Here is a 7,588-nt window from a genome sequence, read left to right on the forward strand (position 1 = left end):
TACAAAAAATATCAAACAAATAAACTGACAAATGACAACAAAATTCACTATGCAGTGGTAGGGCAATAAGACAAAGAGAAAGAATTACCATCTTCAGTGTCCTTTATATATGTAGCCTGCCACCACAAGCCATGGCCCAGATTAAAATTAAAGGTCGATCTTATCATCCTCAAACTCCCAGATTAAAAATAGTCTTCCCAGATCTAAAGCTATAATGAGGAAAAATCTCTCACATTACCCAACTCATTGGGTATTAGTTATTCCCACATGTGTTCAATTTGAATGCCAAGAGTAGCTAGCCAAAAGACAAGGTAGAACAACTGAGAAAGTTTTTTTTCCCTCTGTGTCAGGTAAGGAAAGCAATAGGAGCCATTTCCAAAGCAATGCCTTTCTTCAACAAAGGGAACACTGAGATTTTACTTAAGGAATCTGGATATGTTTATACATAGTTTTGCCTACTCCTGAGAATGTTAAGTTTGACCAAGCCAGCTCAGTCAGTCAACATGTTCTCCAATGCAGGAGTGAGGATTAAAAATAAAAAAGATGATTAGACAACTTTGTACTATGACTTCAACCAATTCTGAGACTGAAGGTGGCTTTGTTTTTTTCCCAATTTGCTTTTATACCATTTTAATTACATGCAAATGTTTAGGTCAGTTCTAGGTTGAAGAACTAGCAATACAATAAATGCAAATAGTCAATGAAGAAGCAAAGCAATAAGTGAACTCTCCCGATCACTGTTTCTAAGGGCTCTTCAGGATGACCAAAATATTTGAGCATACTTCCCTCTCCTAGCCCAATGTCAAATTCAATGCCTGAGGCCTACTTCTTTGTTCTAGCCTAAGATTTAGATTCCTGCCTGGATGTGTTTATAAAATGATAAAGAGAAACACTGTGTGCCCATGCTGAGGCATCTCTTCCTCCTAAGGGACAAGCCACACACTGGTATAGTATAGAATAGAGTTTCTTCAGGGCACGGGTAAGGGAGTTAAGAGGGCAGTAGAGGCAGAGAGAAAGAGAGTAGAGAAGTAGAGGAGTAGAGGCCGGCCATGAGCATGTGGAGTGAGGGGGAATGGAAGGGAGAAGGGGCAAGGAGACAGGGAGAAGCAAGAGGCAAGAGAGCAGCAAGAGAGAGAGGAGGGGGCAAGCAGCCCCTTTTATAGTTGGCCAGGCCTGCCCGGCTTTTTCTAGGTAATGTGGGGTGGGGTTTAGACAGAATGCTAACATGACTGAAGTTACTTCCTTGTCGTGGGCCAATGTCTGATTCCTGTCTAAAACCCATTTCCTTATCCTTGGCCAATGTCAGATTCCTGCCAAGCAATCCCAAAAGCTCTCCACATAAGTTAAATTCTCTTTTGAACATAGTCAAATGTAAAAGCAGTGATTTTTAAGGGCATTCTTTTCTCAAAGTCTTCCAGAAACATATGTAAGTTATAAAAATGGAAGGCAGAAATGCATCTGCAAAGTTCATCTTGTACTGCAAGGTCTTAGGTGAAAATCAAGTATATGACACTATGACAGTAGATTGCTCAGAGGCCAGTCCTACCTTTTAATCATAATCTGTGGTGTAACAAGTAAATGGGTCAATGCCACAGTTTTCACGGATACAAAGGACACAGAACACAAATTCAGAAAACCTCAAGGAAAAGTCAGGTATTCAGGATGGTGCACACTGTTCCTAGAGAAACTGCTATTTATCTCACAGCTATGATGTCATTCACACACATAAACTTACACACAAGAACATATATATATAATATATAATATATAATATATAATATATAATATATAATATATAATATATAATATATAATGTATAATGTATAATGTATAATGTATAATGTATAATGTATAATGTATAATAAATATATAATATATAATATATAATATATATGCATAAGTAAATACATACATACATACATACATACATACATACATATAGGGAGACAGAAAAAGACAGAAAGAAACAGAGACAGATACACATACATAGCCATAATATATTTCATGCTGAATAAAATTTACACTTGTGTGACCCAAATGCTGATTTCTTTCAAATCTTGTTTCAATCAAGACATTGCATTGTAATATATATACCAAGAATCTCCTGTTTCAAGTCTGTATAAACAGGGCTTACCATTTATTCTCTACCTTGGGAATAAATGCTGATCAATCAATCCTGAATAAATGACTGGGCAGAATCAGAGAACAGGGTGGGACTTCCACTATCGAGAGGCAGGAGAGGAGAGCAGACTTGCTCTGTGGACAGAAGAATTTGATCTGTGAAAAGGGGGTCTGAAGAGCGGTGGTAGTGCACTCCTTTAATCCCAGCACTTGGGAGGCAGAGGCAGGTGGATTTCTGAGTTCAAGGCCAGACTCGTCTTCAGAGTGAGTTCTAGGACAGCCAGAGCTATACAGAGAATCCCTGTCTTGAAAAACCAAAAAAATAAAAGAGCCAGATCAATAATAATAACATGCATGTACCATGGGTTGAAGTGTGTAGGTAGAAGGATTAACATGGAAGATAAGGGCAGGTCATTAAATGCTCAGTAACTGAGTGCAGTTTTTGTTTTTTTTGTTTGTTTGTTTGTTTATTTGTCTGTTTGTTTTTTGAGAAAGTATTTCTCTGTATAGCCCTTGCTGTCCTGGAACTCACTTTGTAGACCATGTTGGCCTTGAACTCAGGAATCTGCCTCTGCCTCCCAAGTGCTGGGATTAAAGGCGTCAGCCACCACTGCCTGTCTATGAGTGCAGTTTTAGATAAATCTTAGTTTTGCTTCTAAGGTACTGAGGACAAACAAGAAGTATAGAAATATGACTGCAAGATTAGTATACCCTGTTACATTTATGTTAAAATTAATTCATGATCACACACACACACACACACACACACACACACACACACATATATATATAACATTGCATTGATTGCACTGAATAGGCACAGATGGAGTTTAGGTTTTCCTGAGGCTAACTGTCCCACTTGTAGGAGAGTTCTACTCTTTAATGAGCAGCAGTTTGTTTCAGGCACAGAAGATTTTGCAAACAGAGGTTACTAGGGAAACCAGGAATGTAAAACACACAGGGTCCTCTTCCCAAAGATGGAGACAAAACACCTACTTTCAATGAGAAAGGCTGGGAGTGGATTTTGTTAATGACCTGGTAACTTCTTTTCCATCTGTGGAGGCAGACCTCACCTACATTTTTCTACAAAGGTACACTTAAATAATCCAAATTCTCAAGAATGTTTATCCCAGACACTTTTTTTTCACTAGACTCTTACCCATCCTTAGTGGAGATGCCACATGCAGTTTGTGGTCAGCCTCTTGGTCAGAGGCCACATTAAATTCTATGTCTTTCAGCTACAGAAACCACCTTGGTCACCTGTACTTTGGAAAAGAGTTTCTGTGTAGTCACACCTTAAGTTTTATTGTATCCCAAGAAGTAGACTGATTGGACTGATTATTGCCTGTAAATCTTTTCCCAAATCATATTGTGTTCTAAATTTGGTGGCAAAGATTTCAGATATATTAGATTCCCCCAATATGGTCTAGGCTATCAGAGTCATTGTGCACTGGGTTTCAACTGTCTTCTCTTAGCATGGTTTGCTTTCCTATGTGATTACTGCAGGTATCCCTATAACTGATGTTAGACCCTCAGGTGATGTAGAATGTCTTCAACAGAAATATATCAGGAATAGAAAACTTCAGGTGGAAAATATCTCCAAAGCTCAGAGTGCCACAGTTTCTTTCAGAACACCCGGGTTTCAGTTTCAGTATTTGAAGCAGCTCACTACTATTTGTAAATCAAGTTCCTGGGATTCCACAATCATCTCCTATCCCTCCTGGTCTTCCTGGCCAACAAGCATACACAGAAAACAAAAACATACATAGAGGCAAGACAATCATACAAATAAAATGACAGTGAAACTTGTTTTTGTAAGAAAGAGTGAGTAAGAGAGAAAGTGATGGAGAGAGAGAGAGAGAGAGAGAGAGAGAGAGAGAGAGAGAGAGAGAGAGAGAGAGAGGCAGAGTTGTGGGGAAAATTATTGCCAAGCAGAGAATAGCAAGCAATGCATTTCTTCAGTCCCAGCACTCAGGGAAGAGATCGCTGTTTTTTAGGATAGCCAATGATACATATCAATACACACACACACACAGACACACACACACACACACACACACACACTCACATACACACTCGAAGGAATAGAAAACAAAATTAATAACATGATAAAAACAGCACTGGGGAATTGATACAGTACAATAACTCTTAAAGTCATTTCAATTGTTTAGAACAAGTGCCATATAATCATTTTCAAAAATGAATATCTCCAAGAATAACAGCATGTGCTATCAATCCCAGCAGTTTTGAAGAAAATTCACATCCGTAGATTTGAGGCCACAGTGCTTTAAATCATTACTTTCACAACAAAATTCATCTCAATAGACCTTTTTTTTAAAAAAAAAAATGTAGATATGGTTGTACTGTCAAGAACCAAGGGGCAATGACCGAAATGATGTGAAGTAAAAATCAATACCTACCTATCCCATTAATACATCTTCTGAGCCACCAACCATACACCTACCCATCAACTTTCCCACTTCCCCAATAACCACATACATGGCCATCCACCAGTCACCTCTTCATCTACTCTACCCATAATCTTGTTTAGGGGTTCACCATGTATGAGGCATTTGGCTATAAGATAAGCTGGTTACTGTCTCTGTCATCACAAGGCTTTGGCTGGGTCTATATACCCAATCTTCCACTACTCAGCATCTACATAGTAGTTCAATGACAGTTTAGTGAGTACTGTAGAAGTTCCTCAGAGGTGTTAAAAGCTCAGAGCAGAGATCCCTATCTGATTGGTGGAGTGAAAGCAGATGTCAAGAAATCCAGGCAGCAAAACTAGAACACTGAGGCTAAGGCTGCTGCCCTAGAAAGGAACCCATGGATTCAGACGGGGTTCTGAACTTTGCTACTTTATTAAGCAGGTCTGTAGCTTCAGGATCCTCCCAAAGTCTCTGTTTTATTTGTGTTCAAATCTGGTAAGAATACTGGGACCTAAGAGCTGTGCAGAGAACTCATGGAGGAAAGGAATGGATACCTGGAGGACCAGCAGCCCCAGATAAACACCGTCGGTTCTATCCTTGACCCATCACTGACTGGCCTTCTACCAACTTCTCCAACTATGATTAAAATACCAGGGAACTGGTCATGATGAAACAGCAGCCCCTAACCATGCAGTATGTTGGTTTTCACAATGATATGCCTATTTTAAAAGATTGCTTTAAAACTGTTCAACTTGGGTTCAATAGTGAGACAGTCAAGACCAATGACATTGTCTGTCTTTCTGTCTGTCTGTCTGTCTGTCTGTCTGTCTGATTCTATACACCTGTTCATGTGTGCAGTTTGTGTGCACATGGAGGCCAAAGATTGAAGTCTGATGTTTTCCTCAATTGTGTTTCCACAGAAGATGGGATCAGCTTCTGCTTTCCTATTTTTTTTGAAGTAAGGTTTCTCACCTAACCTACAGCCTGTGATTCGGTGAGGCCAGCTGGCCAGCAAGCACCAGGTGTGTGCTGGTGTCATTTTCCCCGCTGCTCACTTTCACGTAGGTGCTGGAATTGACTCAGGACCTCAAGTGAGTACAGCAAATTCTTTACCACTGAGCCATCACCTTTTCCATCATGATGTCATCACCTCTTACTGGTTAAATGTGATTCCTAGAAGAGAGCTGTCCTTCATGGATACGAGTTTTCATGGAGAATTTAAGCCACAGTATTATTATCAGCCATCAACTTGGAACAAACCATGTCCTGGCCCCAGCCACTGCGTAACTCCAGGGAAGGAGGAAGCACAAGCTGGAGTGAAGATCTCTGAGGGACATCCTCACTGGGTGATGTCTTCAGCAACAGAAAGGCCGGACTGGGCCACAAGGAAAGGGCATCATGGGGAACTGTCATCCTGACTGAGCAGGTCAGACACTGCTGTAAAATGTCATATCTCTAGCCCCAAAGGCCCTGAATCCTGTTCTTCTGTGAGACATATTTGACTATCTGGAGAAGAGTGCCTCAAGGGCTACTTGTGTGTGTGTGTGTGTGTGTGTGTGTGTGTGTGTGTGTGTCTGTTATTGGCACAGGGCTCCACTGATGTGGGGCTCTCCACATAGGCTACGATGGCTGGCCAGCAAGCTCCAAGCATTCTCCTGCCTCTGCCTCCCTAGAGTTAGATTAGCAATGCATGTCATCTGGCTTTTATTATCAAAAAATCCTCTGGTTTACTCAGCAAGCATTTCATGGACTGAGCCATATTCCCAGCTCTGGAATGGATGTTGAAGCCTGTGATACCTTTGTCTGGATCATTCTAAAATACAATTGGCCACCTCAGGCCAAGTCTACTTGTGAAATAATGGCTTTGGCTGCCTCCAGGCCCCTGGGAAGGAATAGTTTCTGTCCTACAGTGTTATGGAATGTGGAAATGTTTCTGTCCTACATTGTTACAGAATGTAGAAAGGTTTCTGTCCTACAATATTATGGGCTCTGGAAAGGTTTCTGTTCTACAATGTTATGGAATGTGGAAAGTTTTCTGTCCTACAATGTTATAGAATGTGTGAAGGTTTCTGTCCTACAATGTTACAAAATATGTGAAGGTTTCTGTCCTACAATGTTACAGAATGTTACAGAAAGTTTTCTGTCCTACAATGTTATGGAATATGGAAAGGTTTCTGTCCTATAATGTTACAGAATGTGGAAGGGTTTATGTCCTACAGTGTTACAGAATGTGGAGAGATTTCTGTCCTACAATGTTACAGAATGTTGAAACACACACCATCGCCTAGTAACAAAATGAATAACAGCTAGTGCTCAGGCCATTACTGTGTCCCCCACACAATGCATCACCTGTGCTTGCTTTCCGTCATCCTGTTAATAATCACTGCTGATATTCCAGACAACAGCCACCACTGATCAAACACTGACCAAGCACAAGGAGCCACACCAGGTCCTATACTCACATTTCCATTTATCTTTAAAACCTTCCCACAAGGTAGGTGTCTCGCTCATCTCTGCAGGTAGGAGCTGAGGACTCTGCAGTTCCAGTGTCACAGACAACTCTATGCCCCCAGCCCCAGCCCCAGCCCCAGCCCCAGCCCCAGCCCCAGCCCCAGGCAGCAGTTGGAGCCCTCCTCCTCAACTGCACCTCCAACATCACTGGCCAGAGTGTGAACTTTATGGGCAAATCTGTTAGGGCTTGAATTTGAGAGTCACCACAGGCTCATGTGTCTGAATACCTCTTCCTCAGCTCTTGGTGCTGTTTCAGGAGATTGTAGGGTCTTTGGGATACAGAGACTAGCTGTGAGGGGAGGTGAGATTTGGAGGGGGTGAGGAGATAGAGGTGTTAGAAGAAGAAAGAAAGTGGGAGGAAAGGGGAGAAATAAAAGAAAGGCAAAAGCAAGGAAAAGTCTGAAGAGAGAACTCAGCAAGTGAAGAGCACTTGCTGTTCTTCCAAGGGCGTGAGTTTGCTTCCCAGTACCCACATTAGGTGGCTCACAATTGCCTGTAACTCCAGCTCCAAAGGATCTAACACC

Source organism: Grammomys surdaster, unplaced genomic scaffold (assembly GCF_004785775.1).
Source record: "Grammomys surdaster isolate TR1022 unplaced genomic scaffold, NIH_TR_1.0 123781, whole genome shotgun sequence".
Taxonomy (NCBI): Eukaryota; Metazoa; Chordata; class Mammalia; order Rodentia; family Muridae; genus Grammomys; species Grammomys surdaster.